This window comes from Zootoca vivipara, chromosome Z2, assembly GCF_965207765.1.
Source record: "Zootoca vivipara chromosome Z2, rZooViv2.hap1.1, whole genome shotgun sequence".
NCBI lineage: Eukaryota > Metazoa > Chordata > Lepidosauria > Squamata > Lacertidae > Zootoca > Zootoca vivipara.
This window is the reverse complement of record NC_142585.1, coordinates 39,870,947-39,892,084: the sequence shown is the minus strand read 5'-3', so window position 1 is coordinate 39,892,084 and position 21,138 is coordinate 39,870,947. Positions and strand designations below refer to the sequence as shown.

The 21,138-nt window shown below is 40.8% G+C and overlaps 2 protein-coding genes across 16 annotated transcripts in view; one reads left to right on the top strand and one right to left on the bottom strand.

The window, feature by feature from the left end:
• The window catches only part of RALGPS1 (Ral GEF with PH domain and SH3 binding motif 1), a 206,914-nt gene that overhangs the window by 69,482 nt on the left and 116,294 nt on the right, over window positions 1-21,138 (bottom strand). The gene's annotated exons all lie outside the window — the stretch shown is intronic.
• Window positions 19,484-21,138, top strand: part of ANGPTL2 (angiopoietin like 2) — a 30,542-nt gene continuing 28,887 nt past the window's right edge. The window contains exon 1 of one of the 2 annotated variants that reach the window (XM_035113383.2): window positions 19,484-20,209. The gene's annotated coding sequence lies outside the window, so the exon portion shown is untranslated. The remainder of the gene's footprint in view (window positions 20,210-21,138) is intronic. The other variant, XM_088664944.1, reaches the window with a different exon arrangement.

Sequence of the window (21,138 nt, the reverse complement as noted above, 5' to 3'; positions counted from 1 at the left end):
GAAATATATTCCCTTCTTTCATGTGAGTCACATTCAACATTTTCCCCACAAGCATGCTTAGAATTGCAACTTTAGGATAACAAAATAAAAAAAATTCCTTCCAGTAGCACCTTAGAGACCAACTAAGTTTGTCATTGGTATGAGCTTTCATGTGCATGCACACTTCTTCAGTTAAGTTAGGGTAAGTTAACACAACCAAATAATTCAGATGGGTTTGTTTTTCTGTGTTCAACATGTCTATTTGATCATTTTAAAAATCCAATGTGAGTAAGAACTTTTCCTATCAGTCTGGATTCTGGAGCACTTCTTTTTTCCCCTGGGAAGGTTCTCCTGCATAATTGAGTTTTTCCTGGCTCTTTTCTCTTTTCCTCCAACAAACCAGAATTATCTGTCCTCTTCAACCATATAAAACAGGGATCAGCAAACTTTTTCAGCAGGGGGCCAGTCCACTGTCTCTCAGACCTTGTGGGGAGGTTGGACTATATTTTGAAAAAAAGAAAGAAAGAAAGAACGAATTCCTATGCCCCCCACAAATAACCAAGAAATGCATCTATCTATATCTATCTATCTATCTATCTATCTATCTATCTATCTATCTATCTATCTATCTATAAATGTAAACCGACCATGTTTGTTTGTCTCCACTTTTCACCAAAACCGCATGACCGATTGCGTTCAAATTTGGACACAACGTCACATGCGAATAAGCGAGTGACCACATACTGTTTGCATAGACAGACATCACAACAGCACCAGGCTAAACCCCCCAAACCCTGTGTTCCATAACACACCACTCAGACAAAACTGCATGCTGGGAAATAGAAGCCAGAAGCTGCGTCTCACAGGGTAGGGCAGATCATAAAGTCAGGAACCAATATGCTATAACCGCTACAACAGCCATTCCTCCACAAAGGGCCATGCGGGGATCCTGCCCCTAGCCACCCACATCCTACCATCAGAGACAGGCCGTGCCGAAACTGCACTGAAAACCAAGCCCTGCCCCGCCGTTGCCGTCCCCTTCCCTCTCCAAAACACCTCAGCTCAGGTTTGCAGGGAGCGGAGGTGGGGACTCACCTGCATTGGGGGGTGGGGGCAGGACGGGGTCGGGATGGGTCATAGGTCGGGACGGGTTGGGGGGAGTCACAGGGATGAGCCACAGCAACGCGTGGCAGGGCCAGCTAGTTTTAAATAAAAGGACACATTCTACTCATGTAAAAACATGCTGATTCCTGGACCATCTGCGGGAGGGATTTAGAAGGTGATTGGGCTGGATCCATAACAGCTAAGCTACATATTACTGTACAATAAATTTATGAGTTCTACACCATTCTTGGTTCCTTTTGGGGCAGGGGGGGGAAGTATTTGGGGACACTGAAACTTGACAAAATGATATGGAAATGAGGAAAAAGAGAACAGAATGATGGTGGTGGAATAGGATATGGTGGAAGTTTTTGAACATTCACTACAATTAAGTGTGACTAGTACAGGCAGGCTAAAATTGGTAACTTTGGAACACTGGGTAGAAAAAGAATGTATTAAGGATTTCAGAGCACCTTAAATACTCCAATGAGGGTGAGACTGCAGCTGAATGAAGCAGGCAGATGCTTTATATGGTTTCTGGAGCTGCACTAAAGCTGTCATGGAAGTATAAACATCCACCTCCCACACCTGTATAACTCTGGTGTGAAAGGAAATATAGTCAGCAGGAAATGTTGCAGTGGCAACATCTTGTGTCAGTAGTCTTTCACGTTGGCATTCAGACCTAGAAACACCTACCTAAAGAAGTCTGAGATGGTAAGCTCAATTTCTAAAAGCTTTAAATTATGTGTGGTTGAAAAAAAACCAAAGACCTGTGAAACCATGCAATAACAGGTCATACTTTTTGTAATTGTTGCCTTGCTGACCCAGAGCAAAACGTGGCTGAATTCCTAGCTGGGACAACCATTTCTTTACAAACAAAAGTCAGTAATGAACCAAGGGGACACAACAGCAAGTGACTGTGGATAGAGAAAAAAAATATTATTCCCAAACTGTTGCCCAAAAGTATGGAAATAGTTTGTACTTTCCAAAAAAATTAGCAAATGTTTTCTCTAGTGTTTCTTTTCATTTCTGATATTCTGTTTCTGCTTTTTCTTCTGGCTAGATAAAAGTGTATGTAGTGGTATAGCAGCAAAATCCAGAAGTGTTATACTGTAGGTTAAATGATGGGGGAAGTATCAAACTTTACAGAATGAAAATACATCAATATAAAAACTCAGCTAGACACACAACAAGTGAAGTAACTGTAAAATTAACATGTCTGTCCCAAGAAAAAAATTAACAAAGAGGTACATATTATCTGTCAAAATAAAGTCAAAGATAATAAATAAGCAGCTGAAGCTACATTGGAATGAGAAGATGGAAAATATAGAACACTAATCTAAATCAAACCGCCCCCCGTTCATATGTAAAAAGAATAGTGTGATTCTATAGTTATCCAATTAATGATGATAGTAATAATAATAATTACCCACCCTTTAGCCTAGGGCCCCAGGGCAGGTTACAACATTAAAACACAATGTTAAAAACTGCTTTAAAAACTTGCAATAATAAAAATATCTATCTCATGCATAACTTTCTTGTTTCCTTCCCCTGCTTGAGACTGTAGAAGCAGATGTGTTTGTGAAACACCTTTAAGACCACAACACACAGGTGGTAGTCTGCATTCAACAAGTTACAAGCGGTGCAGGCCCCGTTTCTTCCCATCAGATAGCTAGTGCAATGATGAACAACTAATGATCAAAGGAACCACTGCCCCATTCTAGATTCAAAGTATGCCATGCAACATCTCCTGATAAGGATATTACAAATAATATATTTACTACTACCAAGAAGTTTAAAAGCTGGAGTGCCTTTACTGTGTGCTAGCTCTGATGTATAGGGTTGCCAGACTCAACAGAGGACAGGACTTCTGTGCCTTTAATTGCCCTGCTCTCTTTTGAGTCTGGAAACCTTAAAGAGAAACCTTTATTAGAAATTAAACAAAGGGTCTGCTGGTTTCTCTTTAAGGTTTCCAGACTCAAAAGAGAGCAGAGCAATTAAAGGCACAGAAGTCCTGTCCTCTATTGAGTCTGACAACCCTACTGATGTAGGAAACCGAGGCTCAAATCCCTGCCTGGTCATGAGGTTTACTGGGTGTTCAAGTTGTGTTTGCAGCACAACTTCTATCACATGACTGTTATGGGGTTGATATGGCTGTTCTTGCATTTGTACTCTTGACAACCAACTTTTTATTATGAACCCCATATTGTCTTACTTGTAGCCTCTGGTGCCAACTTGAATAAAATACTGGGGAGGCCCAGGAAAGTCTTGTCCTGCAGCGCTTGCACATCATTTGAATGGCAATGCTCATCAACTTGGGGAGGGGCAGACCCCTCAAATATTTTAGGGGGGAGCAAAGGGACCTCAGCCCCTAGGAGTTGGCTCCTATGCTTGGAGCATCTTTCTCTGCCTTCCACAGCAGTGGAGGACTCATTTAAATCAGGTTTCTACCCCATAATCTTTAAAATGTATTAAAGCCACTTAAATGAAGAAATACATTTTATTTACAGACTTAGGCTGAGTCCACTGTTAGTCTTATTCAGAGTAGACATGACTAATTTAGGTCCATTACTTTCAGTGAGTCTACTCTGATTAACATACTTTATGGAGTACATAAAGTGCTTTATGGAGAACTGATGGTCTTTGTACAAGAAGGCTATCTTTCTTCCAATTCTTCCAGCTAGAATTCCCATTCCAAGGGGATTTATGGAGCTAAGGATACTTTTTTTGCGGAAAGAGAATGTCCTGAAATAAAGTACATTTCCTAACAGTCGTGCATTCCCTAGAAAGGACAGGATTGCCTGAAATGTCTCTTTTGCAACAGGCAGATCCAAGGATGCCAAAGAAAGCACTACAAGGGTTAGTTTTCTAAACTCCTGGCTCCTAAACGTGCTACTGTGTGGAGAAGAGGACAGGGGTGGGGGGAGGCTCCATAAGATGAGAAGCTATCAGGATGCTTTCCAGAGAGTGAGCTCATGGGCAGCTGCTTCCATAGGCAAAAAATATTTTCCATCTACAAGAAACACTTTTCCATTGTTATTTAAGCCAGACTCTTAGGATATGTGGGCAGTACAGCAGCATTCATTAGTTTATCATGAACTCAGACAAATAATCACCTGGGGGAAGGAAGCACCATGTTCTGACACCCCGCAATTCAATTAGCAGATAGGTATAGCACACATGAGGAGGAGGAAACTTGGCAGAAGGGAGTCTGTGGCTGCTAAATTGAATAACAAGGGAATTTGTGAGAAATGCAACTCTCAGCAGGAAGGGTACATCAGGACACTTACTTGCTGTTCTTCCTCCTCATACTTAAATAAGTTTGAGATGCCTGAGAAAGAAAAGAAATCCACTGACTCTGGCGATGCCCTACATCCCTCATCACAGAACAGTCAATGATCTGTAGGCAGTAGGGATCAGGAAAAGTATCCTGCTGAGGATCCAGATCGCATCACTCCATGTCACTGGAAACATGCCCACTGATTAATAGAGTTGAGAAGCAGACCAGCTGGCTTGAAAATGCTCAAATAGCAGCTGCAGAAATGTGAGCTTCTTTTTTGAAGGAAAGGAGGGAAGCAGCACAGTCCTGTTTCCACAAGATTCACCCCATTGCCTAAAAGGTGTCACCCTTCAATACCTTTATTACAGGAGAACAGTGTTCAAGAAAATTAGCTTCAACTTAATGGCACAATGTGATGCCACCCCCCCCCCCAATTTTGTGCTTATCATCATGAGCACAGAGTAAACATCAGGAGGGTCTTATGCTGCACAGAACTGCCCCTTTGCTTTAAGACCTGAATTTAGAACAAAAGTACTGTACTCCTGTTAACCTGAAAGTGGTGATACAGAGCTGAAACATAGTGAAAATAGAGTATTTTTTCAAGCATCACAATACCGACATGTGGAATTCACCATTCCTTTTACATAATCTTATATGCACTTGCCTAGAGTAAGGCCCACTGGACACAATGGGACTGCTGAGTAAACATGATAGTGCAGCACAGTAAAAACAGGTTAGACAAATTAATGGGGAATAAGTCTCTCAATTGCTGTTAGACATGACACCGAAACAAAGTACCTCCATGTTCACAAGTGGAGGCAAAGTACGTAATCAGGGGATAAGTGCTTCTATTACATCCTGTTTGTGATCTTCCTGCAGGCATCTGATTGGCCTCTGTTGAACACGGGGGCCTTGACTTGATGGACTGACATACTCAGAAGGTAATGGACCAATCATAACAACAGTGCCTTCTCAGTATCTCCCTATTGTTCTGCACCTACAGACGGTGGCAATAGGCAGAATCTAATATGACTCCCACATATGCTGGATCAGTTATTATTCGGGACAGATTATAGCTACCAAGGAAACTACAAATTTATAAAACTGTCAAAAAACTTGACTCCACATATAATTTTTAAGCCTGCTTCAATACATTTTCAGGAATTTCCCTCAATAGGTCTGTCTCCCATTTTGGGGAGTTTTGGCTTTTTTACTATTTCCAGATTAGAGATAATGTTACATATCATACATAATACTCCTCATGTTTGGTCACCAGACAATAACTTTTCAAACATAGTACACTCTGTTAGGGATATGTGTTGTGCCAGTGAATGGTTTAACAAGTGCTTTATCTGAAGATACTAAAGAAATGACATGTGGCTTCACTCATATCACTTTTGATTTACTAACTTTAAATATATTTTTGATTTCAATAACCAAAATTGCACATTGTCCAGTAGTTCTTTCTTTTCAAATTCTGTATTATGATAAATTGCTGTCCATGGTGACATTATCTGTTGCCAGCTACAGTCACTTTTGGACAGAGATGACTTGGCCACTCTACTGGTAACTTCCAGGCTGGATTATTGCAATATGCTTTACATGGGGCTGCCCCTGAGGATGACTCAGAAACTTCAACTGGTCCAAAATACAGAGGCCAGTACTGGCCAGGATTCCATTTGGAATTCATATAATCCCTGTTTTAAAACAGCTGCACAGGTTGCCGGTTCACTTCCAGGCAAATTCAAGATGCTCACATTAATATTAGCATTTAAAGCCCCAAGCAACTAAGGCTGCAGATATCTGAAAGACTGCCTCCTCCCCTACAAACCCTCTTGGGTTGAGGTCGGGAGGGGGGGGGATCTCTTGCTAGTTCCACCATCCTTGGAAATTGGGGTGGGTAGTGACATGAGAGAGGGCATTCTCTGTGGAAGCCCCTAAATTTAATATGCACTTTTTAATTCTGCGCTTTAACTTGTGATATCTATATTGGGGGGGGCATTCTTCTGATTTTAGCTGTTTTTAGTGTTGTTTTATTTTTATTGTAATCCACCCTGGGGCTTTTATGATGAAGGATGAGTAAGAACACTTAAAAACATGATAGTATATTTTCCACCACCATTGCATTATGCAGCAGCAATTACTCGAGGTGTAACTGATACAAACTCCTGAACATCATCAGGGTGTGGTGCTTCATTTATTTGCCTGCCACCAAGCTCCAGTAATGCCCCCCATAGCGTCCTCTGCCAATGACTGCCTCATTCAGCCATCTCCCATAGAAACTATTTGTCCCCTAGGTCATGAAACCAAGTCCCAGGGATATCAATTAAAAAAGAATTCATAATATTACCATAACAACCATCAACAAAAAACAAACATCAGAAAAAGGACAGCAGAAGTAGTAGTTTTAAACAAGTACATACATGACTCAAATCACCATTTCTGTGTAATGTAATTTATGTAACTAAACAGTCCCTTTATAAATGTTCCCTGTACTTTCAGGTCTTATTTTGTAAAATGAAAGAAGCCAGAGTCACATGCCATTCTCTTAATCACATGTGTGTAAAGGTGGCTATATGATGACACAATGCCCTGTAACATCCTCAGAGGTAAACCACTCTCCGGTTAGCTAATAGAAGCAACTATAGAAATATGGGAGATTCAGATTCAATGGCACAACATTGTCTTCTGAAACAGATGACCCACATATTCTAATGTTCTTATTCACATATAGCTAAATATCCTAATATTATTATTTCTGTAGTGGCATCAATGTACATGATACTTTGCAGAGTATTAAAAGCAACTTACAATCTTACGTTTAACGGGAAAGAACACTTTAGAGTTGATTTCAGGATAGGGACTAAGAGCTTGCGGCTTCAGGGAGAAGTTGGAATTTGAAGAAGCATTTGAAGAGGAAGGAAGAAGTGGCATGACAAAGGCTTTACGGGAGGCATCTCCAGGCATAAGGAGCAACATAGAACCAAAGGTGGAGTTTTTCCTCCAGTGATTTGAATGCAAATAGAAATAAAAGAAGAAATGAAAACTGCTTTCTGTTGAAAGGAAAAAATTATTCCAATTTAAATATTATGCATTTTCTTTCAAGAGGAAGTTGTTTTATTTAAAGCACTGGAGGACAGGGCCGTCTTAAGCGCCCCTGGCGCTGTGGTGCGCTGGATCCCTCCGGCGCCCTCCCACCCCGTTTTCCTGCGCCACCCAGCCTGGCCGTAGGGCCGGCCCTGCTGGAGGAAACACTTTGAAGAGAAGCTGCTTTTCCTGCAGTTTAGGAAAGGGTCTCATTGTAACCAATGATCATATGATCAGTGGTTATAGGGAGTCTCCTCAAAGGTGTGGTCTGTGTGGCTCTTCAGCCCTTTGCAAGATCTCGTGAGGCCTTCTCAGAGTCCAGTAGGCAAGTATGAGAGTTACAGGTAGGTTGCTGTGTTGGTCTGATGCAGGGGTTCCCAACAAAATTTTCTCGAGGACCCCTCATCGAGCCGCTATTGTGACAAGGACCCCCATTAATTCCTAATCCTAAATCTAATTCCTAATCTATTTTTTCCAGTAAGTTTAACACTGACAAGATCGGTTCGAGAGTCACTGACTTACTTGCTTGAACATCAAATGCATTATCTTCCTCTTCATCTGTAGGCCTTTGTCGTTTTAACGAACCACTTTTTAACCAACGGTCCATTTTTAACTACGCAAACTGTAGCTTCCACGAAAAACAACGCTTTGTTTACAAACACTACTGTTTTGCAAAGAGGCAGCGCGCGCCAGGGAGGAGGGAGGGGAATGGAGAAGACAGGGTACCTGCGCAGTAGCGCACAAATGAAGCCGGCGCGCGCAAAGCATCTTAGGGAGGTGAGCGTTAGTAGAATGCGTGCACTGCCTCTTTGCAAAACAGTAGTGTTTGTAAAGCGCCACCTAACAGCATACAGCAGAACTACTGCCTCTATCTAATTCTAGTTTTGCGCTAGACTCTGCTCATGCAGGAAGCAGCCAAAACAAAAAATCTGTTATCATACGAAATATATTTAATATATTTTTTATTCTAATAGCATCTTGCGGACCCCTCTGGCATAGCTCGCGGACCCCTGGGGGTCCGCGGACCACCTGTTGGGAACCACTGATGTAGATACCTGAAGAAGTGTGCATGCACATGAAAGCTCATACCTATGACAAACTTAGTTGGTCTCTAAGGGGCTACTGGAAGGATTTTTATTTTATTTTTTGTTTCAAGTATGAGAGGTTTGTCATTTAATTTGTGCAATATAAGCTGGATGGCCTCCAAACATATAAAGGTGTGATAGTGCCAATCCAACTTTATGTGCCTGAATCCCTCCTGCAAAATACTGACAGTCTGGAGGTACTCTTTATAACACAAAACTGCCAGGATGGCTCCAGCATAGTGGTAACAGAACTATACAAAACCACCTTTTGTTACTATCTGAAAACAGCACTGCTACTAGCAATTCGCTTCTTTGACTCTTGTAACAGGCACACTATAATTGGCACACTTAAGCACTAGGGCACAGCGTGATAATACCCGCCCCCCTTTTCCAAGAGAGAAGTAATTACAGTGCGTTAATATAAAAAACAGAAAGGACAAAAATGCTTTGGCTCTAATAGACTTTATTCATTACAACCTTTTCCACATCAGTTTGCAATGTTGCAGTGTACTAAATCAAACACAGAACACCAAGAAAGAGCAACTTATCAATTTACCATTGACTGGTAAAACCCCCAAAGCACTGTGTCAGCAGACTGCAAAACCAGAGGCACCATTTTCAAAAGGTTAGCTCAGAGTCAGAAGGGGAAGCCAAAAAGTCTGTGGGTTTTTTGGTTTGCAGAAATTTGGATGAAGCTTTCCGTGAATGAAGGGGCAGGAAAACTTTTCTGCTGAGATGAATCAACAGACTGGTTAGTCTTGGTAGGGCTTGTGGTATATTAATGGTAAACTGAGGGTGGATTTTTGCCAAGCCAATAAAATTGTTACATCTAATACAAAATGCCACCCCAGTGGCCAAATGAATGGGATCAGTCAGAGGAAAGTGCAAAGAAGAAATTATGACCAGATTCCTTGCTTTAATCTAGGGCCATCTGGCTAGAAGACAGCACTGGTCAAGAGAAGCACTACACATGTGAATATGTAATAAGATGACCAATTCCAAAAACCTACAGGAATTTTTTTAAAGGATAATATTTAAAATAATTTTAAATGCTTATAAGAATCCAGAGCATATTGTTCAGCATAAAATTATATCTCCTGTTCATTAAGTATTTTAATTAAAGCTTTTGCTGCAAGTTATTGTCTCCATTGCAACTAAGAATTGTTGATCACTGGGCAATCTGTTGACTTCCAGGGGATTTGCTGAACACTTGTCTGGGACAACCAACAAAGATGCACATATCAGCAAGCCCTAGGCTCAGATGCACCACTGAGCCTAGGGCTTGCTGATCAGAAGGTCGGCGGTTCGAATCCCTGTGACGGGGTGAGCTCCCGTTGCTTGGTCCCAGCTCCTGCCAACCTAGCAGTTCGAAAGCACGTCAAAATGCAAGTAGATAAATAGGAACCGCTACAGCGGGAAGGTAAACGGCGTTTTCATGTGCTGCTCTGGTTTGCCAGAAGCGGCTTTGTCATGCTGGCCACATCACCTGGAAGCTGTACGCCGGCTCCCTCGGCCAATAATGCGAGATGAGCGTGCAACCCCAGAGTCGGTCACGACTGGACCTAATGGTCAGGGGTCCCTTTACCTTTATTGTCTCCATTGCAACTAAGAATTGTTGATCACTGGGCAATCTGTTGACTTCCAGGGGATTTGCTGAACACTTGTCTGGGACAACCAACAAAGATGCACATATTTCAACTGCTCTCTGATATATTGGTTGCAAGACACAAGGTCAGGTTCTAGCATGGCATAAATATACTAGATATACTAAATATGCTTTATGAGGAAGCTACATTGCAGCAATACTTTAACTTGTCCCAAGTTTAAAGGCTTATGAAGGAACCTTACACATGGATATCTTCTACAAAGGAGTTTCATTTAATCTTTTTGAAAATCAAAAAATCCATCACTTCTTGGAGCAAATTCAGAGAATTTGTTTCATCTACCTTATGAATTTAAGATTGGCTCACCTGACACAGCATCCCTATAGAAAGCCATAGTTCTAAGGGAGCTACAGTTAGAATAAAGTTAGAGTTAAACAGTTAAAGGGTTCTGTGGAGGTGCCACGACAATTAAAGCAATATCAAGTCAGCTTTTAAAAAGGCATATCTGCGGCCCTGACTCTTCATTCAGCTCTTTCCCAGTGAGGTTTACTTTTTGGAGCCTCGGGCCACTACTGAATTAGAAATCCAACGCAAGGATGGAAAATTACAGGGCTAAAAGTAAATGTTTTATGAGATGAGGTCTTTACATTTAAGCTCATGATTTTAAATAAATACATAGAATTACTTCAGCTGTTGAGATCTTTTGGATATGAGATCAGAAGATGCTTTTGGAAGGTCAGACAAGTAGTCATTAGAGAAACCATATAAGGGAGAGATAAGAGAATTATCTATTTTTAGAAAGCTAACTTTGCAGCTTCCATTGGAGTTCCTTTCGTTAACTTCAAAATAAATAATAATTCCTTTACGGTTTTCCCTCCCAACCACTTACAGTCAGTGAATGTGGAGTGAAATTAATCTATAGGAATAATTTAAAACTTGACAACTTTTCATTCACTTCAATCCTTCTGGCCAACACATGTCTTTCAAGGAAAGAAGGCAATCAGTTAGACCAGAGCTTTCCAAACTGTGTGTCGTGACACTTTAGCGCGGTGGCCACAGTGTGTAGGTGTGCCACCAAACACTCCCTGCATTCATCACAAGGCTGGAAAGGGGTTAGTTTTACCTCCAGTTTGTTAGTAAAACTGTATTACCATGTCACAAAATGATGCATGTCTAGAAAGTGTGTCACCAATGTGAAAAGTTTGGAAAGCTCTGAGTTAGGCAGACATTTTGTACATGGGGGAAACTACACCAATCAATGGAAATTTCCAAAATGAAATTACAAATTGTATTGCTTTAAAAATAAACAAAACTATTAAGATACCAGAAGTTCTTTCTTTAGGGAAGCTTTTAATGTTTAATAGATTATTGTATTTTAATGTTCTGTTGGAAGCCGCCCAGAGTGGCTGGGGAAACCCAGCCGGCTGGGTGGGGTATTATTATTATTATTATTAATAATAATAAATTATTATTATTATTATTATTATTATTATTATTATTATTATTATTATTAAGTCTGTGAAGCAGAATTTAGAACTACCTATAACAAAGTGTAACACACACCTCAAAGGGTGCCCACTCCCATATCTGCATGTGAGATTAGGCAGGTGTCAAATTTCTCCCCACTTTTACGTAGCTTTAGCTCAATCAAATTTATTCTGTTTTACACACACACACACACACACACACACACACACACACACACACACACATCACGCATTGCTATATTTTCACCCCACCTGTCACTTTTTTCCAGGATGATGAGGAACCATTAGTGAACACTCTTTGAGTTTGGTCAGTCAACCAGTTACAAATTCACCTAACAGTTACCTCATCCAGCCCACATTTTACCAGCTTCTCTGCAAGAATATCATAGGGGACTTCTGTCAAAACCCTTACTGAAATCAAGATACACTATGTCCACAGCATTCTCCTGATCCACCATGCTTATAACTCAAAAAAGAAAAGAAATGATATTTGTTTGCATGACTTGTTTTTGAGAAATAGGATTCAGATGATTCTTTTGCAAGTTATAACTGCTCCAAGAAGTCTATTCACATGTTAAGATAGCAATCAGAAAAAAGTTTACAATATCTCTTTTAAGTGCTATTTCCAAATTGTCCAACATTTAACATTCCATTTGAAAATATACAGCATAAAGTAGACTTGAAGCAGACAAGAGGAACAGGCATATATTATGGTTTAAAATTCAATTCCCTGAAGCAAGTGTTTTGCTTCAAAATAATGACTAATGTTTGACATGTTAAAACACACAGATTTTACCAAGAAAATGTCATGGAAATCAACTGGGTTATAGAAAAGCCTTTTAACACAGCAATATCAAAATAATACAGAATGCAGATTTCACAGCAGCTGTGTTGCTGTGAAAAATCAAAAGCTTTTGAAGGTATGACTAGTAACATTCTTAACCAGAAAGATTCATTCATATGTGTATGCAAGGATTTTGCAAATATTTATACAGTTTGGGATAATGTATATTTCAATTGATGATTTAGTAATGTACTTCCACAAACATTTGGGCCCAGCTACACTTTCCCATAAGTCCATACCTCTTTGCCCTGTTTTCAATTTGGTCTGGGGCTGGGTATTCCCCCTGGTGTCAGGGACTGGATGGATGAAGAGGAGTGGTGAGAGGCACCAGCCGGGGAAACCCCTAGGGAAACCTCAGAGGAGGAAGACTCAGAGCCCTGGGACTGGTGGCAGGACACTGAAGACCGGTCAGAGGGCAAAGGGGCAGGGAGGAATGTTTGGAGGCTGAAGAGACAACAGGCTTTTGTGAGCAAGAAGAGCCAGATGCAGAAAGCAGTTCAGACTCAGCAGATGAAGCAGAAAAGGAGGGGATAGAAGCTGCAGAAGCATCAAAGGAGCTTCAAGTTCCTACTGTACAAAGTTGCCCTCCCCACTTGTCTCCAAGGACATGGAGGGCTATGCTTGTAGCAGAAGAAAGAACACAGTCTAGTTCAGTTTACGAACAATAGTTTGACTTTCAAATAGTTCACAGAGGAAAGGAGCGTCCCCTGAAAGAGCTGTTTTGTGGTTTCCCTCTAAATAGTTCATGAAGCAGCTCATCAGCAGAACATGCTTCAGTCAACACTGTCATCTGCATGCAATACTTTTTTCCTGTTAAAACTTCACTGCTTCACTTTTTCAGGCAAATTTGCATTAGAAACAAAACCACTGACATAAATGATTAGGCTATGGGCTGTTCTCATTATACGATTTTAGTTAATAGTGTACCAGGAGATATCCAGTCTTTCCCAATAAGGCACACTTTCCCGCTAAATACATAATGTAATGAATTCATGGGAATGTGAAAACATATTTCTGCTATATAAGTATGGGAATATAGGCCATTCTAGGTTTCAAGTGCTAGTGGTAAATTCTCACCAAGGCTAATCTTCAAAGAACTGTGGGAGAAACTCTCAAATGCTAATATAGACCTTAGACTATTATTATTAATCCATGAACTATATCACGGCACTGAAACCGGAGTTAGAGTGGGTGTAACGGGATGCCTGTTAGAGGCATTCAAGACATCAAAAGGTGTGAAACAAGGCTGCATATTGCTCCCCCCTCCCCACTTTTTAACTTTTATATAAATGACATGATGCCATACTTAACACAGGTACAATCTCCCGCCCCAACAATTAAGAATAAAAACATATATTGTCTGCTGTCTGCTGATGATGTGGTGCTCCTGTCACTCTTCCGTTTGGGCCTTAACAACTTGCTAACAGCTTTCAGTATATAGAGGGATATGAAGTTAAATCCAAAAGGCAAAGGCCAGGAAGAATAGGTGCATCCTCAGTGACCGCCTAAGGTTATAAAAAGTTGGCCCCTGACACAGGTGAATGGGAGTGAATTCTAGGTTTGGGGTCATTATGGAGAAGGCTCTCTTGCAAGCCATCACCTCTCAGTTGCAAAGGAGATGGCACTATAAGAAGAGTCTTTTCTGCTGACTGTAAAAGGAGAGAATGCACTCTTGCAGATATTTGAGGTCCAAGTTGTTGTAATTAAACATTGGCTTCTTTTGGTCTCATTTGTTTGGGTGAACTATATCATAGTGTAATCTGCATATTTCATATAAACAGGAAAATGCAAAGTCACATTTGTCAGCTGCTAATTTGTCAGCTGCTATAAAAATGAAAACCCAATTCCTCTTGGTTTTGTCTCCATGAGAAGCATCTAGTTTGTTCTACTAGCCAACTATCATTATTAAAGGAGACATAAAACCTTAACTTCATCTAGTAATAACTGCAGATTCATTACTTTTGAAGTGCAGTAAATAGAACAGTATTGCAAAATTTCTTTTGTGCTTAGAATTCTCCCTTGAAGCAGCAACTTGAACAATAAGGAAATTGAAAGAAACAGACCAAGCAAAATACTGTAACATAGATTCATGTGATTCATGTGATACTGTTATGCATATAGCACAGCATCTTCTTACAAATGGTTTACAAATTTGTGTTCCTTTTCTGAATGGAAATTTGTATCAGGATGCTGTGAAGAGAACACAATCTCAGCCATGCTTATCCACTTGAGAAATTCTACCCTACAGAAAATCCAGTCTCAGATAAATCACGTTTGATGAATCACTTGTTCCCTGAGCCCAGAGGCAAGTAAATTAAGCTTTGAACCTTTTGGAGTCTAAGCAATAATGGTTCTTGTTCATCAACAGGAAGTGCTGAAAACAATGGTTTGAGAAAGGGAATTAAAGGCTGCATGAAAGCATAGTTGTTATTTTTATTGGCGTTTAGTTTTCCATTTATGAGATATGCTACATCTATTATATAGCTGTCCCAAGAATTTGGTCCTGCTAGTAAAAGCCAGCTGGAACCTTCCAGGCTGCTCTTATATTAATGAAGTTTGCCCTGAACACTGAAACTCTAGGGTCAACTATTTGTTAATATTGATTTTGTCAGACTTTAACAATGACATATTTTCCCTTGTGGTTGTTGGGGCCAATCTAAAGGAGCAGTCTGGGTTGTTGTTTTGTCTTTAACCAATACTGGATTAATCTTGGATAGATGCTTAATTCAACAAAACCATCACCAAACAGCTTCAATTAACAAGGGGTCACAGCATGGTTAGGTAAGGTTAACTTGGCATTTCAATGGTCTGACTGGCATCCAAACAGTTGGCATTCAAGGTCCTGCACAAATAAGGCAAGGCTTTCACACAAAGATTCAGTTTGTAGTTATCGACACAAACTGGCCAGCCCAACAAGGTGCCTTCCAGATGTTGTGGACCCTGACTTTCATTAGCATCAGCCAGAATGGCCAGTGGGATGACAACTGTAGCACCAGGTTGGCTATTCCTGCCATACAGTAGCTAGCCATGAATTCACTGCATTAATATATTACAAACCAGTAGTTTCCTTCTAACAAATGGCTTTAATTTTTTAAAACTTCTTTACTGCACTACAAATGTAATTTGTGAACACTAAAGAAACACTGTAAGTATAGGATTCATAATGAAGTACTGTATACAGTTTCCAGGTGCTGTAAGACACTAACAGGCGATGATATGGACAACAACTGCGAACCGTGAGGTAGATGTACTCATAAAGTTTGTGTTCCGCTACTGAGGGAAATGACATAGACGATAGTGCACGTGTCATGTGACAAGTCAGGCAAAATGGCTGTGTCTGCAATGGAGAAGGCGTTTTGTGTTCTTGAATTGAGCAAAACAGAATCTGTGTTGTGCAGTTTAGATCACTATTTGGAAAAAAAAACCTCCAAGCAGAAAGTGTATCTACGATTGGCATAAAAAAATTTGAAACTATGGGCCGTTTGTTCAAACTTAGAAGTCCTGAACAACTGTATATATCGGAAGAAGTCATCGATAGTGTTTGCATCGCCATTCAACGAAGCCCGGGATAATCAACATGTAGGGTGAGTTGCATTTGGGTAGAAGTGGATTACCGGTTTGATGTGTGCCGTGTTACAAAGGGTGCACACATAGAACATATGTGACTGTTTCTAAAAAAAAAAACTTTAAACATCTGCCTGCAATTCTATTACAGGTAACATAAGATATATTACATTCTTCTTTTTTATAGTGTGTTTAAACTGTATGCTTCATTGTGAATCACCCTGTATTTTTGCAACAGGGCTGGGAAATCTTCCAGAGCTGCATGATAGTGGTGGGCATGACTCAGTGGGCAGAGTAACGGATGCAACTTTGTATAATAGGCTACATTACAGGCACAAAGAATTCAGAGCTTTCAATAAACAAGCATCTCCACATACCCAGCTCCACCCAGGCAAGCCCCATCACCACAATTCAAGGACACATTCTATCCAGGCAACAGCACCTGAGGGCTGTTGTTCTGTCAGAGCAGAACCAGTGAACAGTCTGGTCTGGGGATAGTCCTGAAGGCCAGAAAGAGAGGCCCAGAGGGCTGCATCATGCACCGTGGCCTGAGACCACCAAAAGCAACAAACAATTCATAAAATCACAGGTACTGTATAAGGAACCTATGGCCCTCCAATTGTTGCCAGTCTACATCTCCTATCACCCACTTCTTCCCTACCAGTATAAGTGACCAAGCTGGCTGGGGCTGAAGGGAACTGGAGTCCAAAAACAACTGAAAGCCACAGGTTTCTGGTTCTTCTTCTTTTTAAAAGCAGTCAATACTGGGGCTTAACCGATTTCATCTGGAAAGGCTACATATAATCTCCACAGGCCCACGTATTGGCTCCATCAGGATTATTTGTGCTTTGTAGCCTAGACTTCAGATATAAACAAAATGAACCCAAATGCATGAGATTTATGGGGTGGCAGGTTTTGCAATTTCACAAATTGTCATTGAATTGTAATTTCTCAAAGATGAATAGTGATCAATCAAATGAACCCTGCAAAATCACTTACCATCGGTAGCAAGCAATTACTGGGGTCCAGCCAAGTTCTACTAATATGAAATTTCCTCAGATAGTATCATAAACATTGGAAAGGTCACCAGTATCCTTTTCTTTTTGGAAAAATGTACAGTTCCCTTACCTTGAACTGTTTTTCCACATTGAAATGCTTGAACAGAATACAGCCAGGAGTTCTTCTTAGGTACACTTTGAGATTCTCCTTGTTCACAAGCCGAGAGGCGCTTAAGAGCTATGGAGTTTAAGAATGGGGAAATAACGCCTCTCAAGCCTTCTAGTCACCACCAGCTAGCCTGCTGCTTAATATACCTATAGTGAGAACTCATGCCAATTAAACACATGGGTCAAGGATTTTAATTACCAAATGATTAAAGATTATCATGGCATCTAAGATTCCACTTGCAATTTTTAGCAACTGGTATTCAGAGGCATACTGCCACTGACAGTGGAAGCAGAACATAGCTATTGTGATCATTAGCCATCGATAGTCTTATCCTCACTTTTATCTGTTGTTGATTTTTATTGTATAATTGTCATGTTTAGAATGTATCGTATGATGTCTACACCTTTAAAAAATAAAAATAATAAGGTGTCTAGTAAGTGTAAGTACTGTATGAAATAAATTAAAGTTGAGTTTGAAAAGAGGGCTGGGTGGGCAAAGTGACCATCATCCAGAGAGGTTCTTGCATGCGATATGCGGCAAACCAGAAGTCCTACAGCCCACAAATTTTCACTGTATTCACCGCAATACAAATCAAAGTATTGCTGCTACAGATCAACACTGATCATCCAGGAAAGTACAGTAGATATGAACTACCAAGCTATGGATTCAAAATGTTTGGTTCTTTCTTCAGTAAATCTTTCCTGGTTATTCTCAACCAAGTGCCTTTCAAAGACAGACAGATAAGGGAGACACTTTCCAGAACTGTACATTTTTTCAGTATGACAAATGTGCACTTGGAAGCATTGCTAACATAGTTCCATGCCTAAGGTTAATGTCAGTGTGCGACATGTGGAAATCAGTTAACAGTTTGAAATTGGTCCCAGAATTTGCATGACAAAGCAGGCAGCCACTAACATGTAATCTGAAGTACATTAAAAGCCAGCTGACTTCACATAGGGTCACAATGAATAGGTAAAGGACCCCTGGACAGTTCAGTCCAGCGAAAGATGACTACGGGGTGTAGCACTCATCTCACTTCAGGCAGAGGAGCCAGTGTTTGTCCACAGACAGCTATCTGGATCATGTGCAACAGTGTAGCTGGGGGTGGGCTGCCCTGGGCACCACTCACCCAGGGGGGTGCCACTTACCGTGGGGCCTGAAGCACATCTGAGCCATGCATCTCTCCTGGGTGGCTCAGGAGCCTGCAGGCACTGCACCACCCTTTCAAGCCGTGTGGGGCTCGTGTCTGCCTGCCACCTCCCCCTTAGTTGCCCTGCAGCTGAGAGGGAGGCGGAAGGCGGACCGCCAATCATGTGGACAGCATGACTAAATTGCTTCTGGCACAACAGAACAGAAGCCGTGACAGAAGCCAGAGCACACAGAAATGCCATTTACCTTCCTGCCACAGCAGTACCTATTTATCTACTTGCACTGGTGTGCTTTCAAACTGCTAGGTTGGCAGAAGCTGAGACAGAGCAACAGGAGCTCACCCCGTCGCAAGGATTTGAACTGCTGGCCTTCCAACCGGCAAACCCAAGAGCCCACAATGCTACCCACGTTCCCACAATGAATAACACACCCTTTAGTGGGTGTCCTATGGTAATAAGGATTTCCTCCCTTTATAAAATGTAGAACTCTTATCGCTCCTTGTCAATTTCTCCTAAACCCTGGAAGAAGGATGGGATTAGAACCTAAAACACATATAGTCTATCATGCAAGCAATGCAATAATTCTTTCTACAGAAATTGTGTAGCAACTTGTACATAGTTGTACAGGTAAATCTCATCCCCTGGGCCTGGACCAATAAGCAGGCTCTCTCAAGTTTTGAGACTACTGCTTCCCTTAGGGGCAGGAGTAATTAAAAGCAGCCCCTTGGGCAAAATTGAAGGATAATTTTGTTGCACTTCCAGGAAAATGAAGGGCATGGGGGTATGCAGGGAGAAACAGAGTTGAAGTGTGTGTGTGTGTGTGTGTGTGTGTGTGTGTGAGAGAGAGAGAGAGAGAGAGAGAATGCATGGGGGTGGGATGAGGGAGAAAGCACACACATCCAGCCCAATTACAATGAAAATAGTGAATGCTTAGCCATTAATCTCATTTCTAGGTATTATAATGCAAGTTCTACACTCTATTATAAAGAATGAGTCACAGTTATTCAGCTCTCTCTCCCACACACACCGCCCACTTTTATTTTTAGTTGGGGGGGGGTTAGTTAAAAATCTATTACATAATCCTAGACAGAGAACTACACCCTGCATTAAACAGCAGCGGTTAAAGCTGTATGAAGCATTCATATCTTTCATAGCTTTTCAGCATTTGCTCTCTGACAAAGTCCAGGGAGGCAGTCTCCTGCACATTTAGATTTCTCCAAGCTGTGGAGAGCTGTGACATCACCGGGTAAAAGTTTGGCTTCAGCCAGCCCTCTACTGTTTGTGGTTAAGGGGAGGCCCTGAATGTGTCTCTTGCTGGTGGATCCCTTGCCCGTGTGGGAGGGGGAAGCGGAGCTTATCCAACCAGAACTTGTCTGCTTAACGCATGCTTGATTATCTCCCCCCCCCCTCCTCCAGCATGTAAATCCACCACAAAGAAGCTGAAGTTCAAATAGGGCTGTTTTAGCTTCGCTTGAAATGATGGATTGAAAGCTTCAAAACTGAAATGCAAAGAGCCAGAGCTCCTGAAAAGCAAGTCGGTGCTGCAGCCTATTGTCCCTGAGTGTCCATAGCATGGGGACCGACGGCTTTGATTCAGCGAGCAAATTAAAGGAACAAGAATTTAAACAATAAGGAAGTAACAGGACTGCAATAGCCTTCTTATGTTATCCGTCCAAGCACAGTACCAAATGCATGAAGCTTTTCATGCAACAAAAACTAGATAACCCTCATCGCGAATGAATGCATTTATTTTGCTGCAATCAGTGATGTCACTATTTCTCTGGATGATCTAGTCAGTGAATCTTTTATTGCTATCTTTAAAGCAATTCTCAAGATTGAAGAGAGAAACCAGAAGGAAACAGGGTAAGAATTTGAGATGTGTCACTTTTAACATATATTTATATTTTCAGTGCTAGCTGCAAAGTCATTCCAAAAGTGCTCTTGATTTAGAAGAACAATGCCAGATTTTTGATAAGGCTGATAAATTTGAGTTAGAAATCTTTAAATGTGGTTTTATTACCGGTATTAAAATGAATTCATCTAAACATTGAAATGTTACTAGATCTGCATAGAATTAAAATAATAATAATCAAAATGAATGTTTGTTAATTTAGTTGATGTGCCAAAGTTCTAAGGATTTCTTAAAGTAAAATCAGCAACAACCAGGTCATCACAATATTGATTGTTTATGTGCAAAATATTTTCCCTTCCTAAATATAACAGCAAAATCCTCTACACTTTGTGTCACTTATTTGAAAGGACTATTGTATTACAACCCAGGAAGCTAGTCTTTCCTTTCCTTTCACGCACTGATCAAAGATACAGAAAGTTCCTCTAAGTAACAGCTCCTAGAATATCACAGTGTTTGTATGTTTAAGTGAAAACTCTCTTTAAAAAAAAAAAGTCCAAGCTAAGTAGAGCTGGAAATAGTTTTTGCAACAGTTTTTGCAATAGATGCCAAGTGGGAAATCTGAAGCAAGCAAGATATGATCAAACAGTGTTGGAAAGTTCTTATTTTGCAAAGTTCTTAACACATGAAACAGAAAGCAAAAAATGTTAACACATCTTTCAGCATGGGTAGGTTTAAAAGAAAATAAAGTGAGGCCACTGTTAAAGGGGAGTAAGAACAAATGTAACATTTGGGTTTAGCTTTCTAACATTTCTAACAAAATGCTGATAACTTTCTGCTTATCTCAGAAACAAAGGTTGTAGGGGCAGTTATAGGGCCTGCCATCTTTTGTCAGCAATCTTAAAGAGGAAGGCTACAAAGTTTGGGATAGGTAATCCTTTAA